Raw genomic sequence first — 1,057 nt, 5'->3', positions numbered from 1 at the left:
CTGCTAAAGCACTTTGGCAGTGGCGTCTTTAACTTTAGAAAAGGAAAGATGGTGTAGTTTGTCAGGGTTCCCTATCAAATACCACAGGCTGGGTGGCTTAAACAACAGGAATTTATCTCCTCACAGCTTCTGGAGGCTGGAAGTCCAAGATGAAGGTATCACCAGGGTTGGTTTCATTTGGACGCCTCGCTCCTTGGTTTGTAGAAGCCATCTTCTCTGTCTTCACATGGTCTTTTATGTGTTTGAATCTCTTCTTATAAAGACACTAGTCATATTGGTTGAGGACCAACACATATGACTTCATCTTACATTCGTTACCTTTTTAAAGGTCTTATCTCCAAATACAGTCATATTCTGAGGTACTGGGGGAGGGGGTTAGGATTCCAACACACAAATTTGAGGGGGACACAATTCAGCCCATAACATTAGAAACTTACTTTCCTTAGGTTCAGCCAGTCAGAGATGAGAAAAGAACTCAAGTGGCAGATTTTGTTTGTTTAGTTCTTAAGCTTTAGTATAGAAATAGTTTATAATTACTGACTCAGTATTAACTGCCTTTTTAAAAAGAGACTTTGTGCCCTTTTAACCATTATTCTAAATATACACATCTCTTAAGAGTGATTACTCTGCTATAATTAAGATGTAAGCTTTTCAAAATTTAATTAAAAATAGAAACAGAAGTGCCATCTCATATTTTAGAGTTTTGAGTTCAGCCATGCAAGAAGCCATTTCCTCTAAGAAGCCCTATTCTATTCCACACAGAAAATACCCCAGCCTTAAAGGGAAAATAGGTTCTTCCTTCTAGGCAATGTTTGATCCCTGGATATGCATGGGGTTGATGCAATCTGAAAACTACAAAAAGCTCGATTTAAAAATTAAAGACATTCTCGGGCCGGCCGAGTGGCGCGATGGTTAAGAACTCGCTTGGGATGCCAGAGGGCCCCGGTTCGGATCCCACATGTGAGGGCCAGTGACACTGGCGACGGCGTAGGCTGCAGTCATTGCTGCAGTGGGCTGCCAGGGGCTACCGTGTGTAGCCAGCAGCCAGCGTGAGCGG

The sequence above is a fragment of the Hipposideros armiger genome, unplaced genomic scaffold (assembly GCF_001890085.2).
Source record: "Hipposideros armiger isolate ML-2016 unplaced genomic scaffold, ASM189008v1 scaffold_95, whole genome shotgun sequence".
NCBI lineage: Eukaryota > Metazoa > Chordata > Mammalia > Chiroptera > Hipposideridae > Hipposideros > Hipposideros armiger.
The sequence above is the reverse complement of the archived record's forward strand: the minus strand, read 5'-3'. Positions refer to the sequence as shown.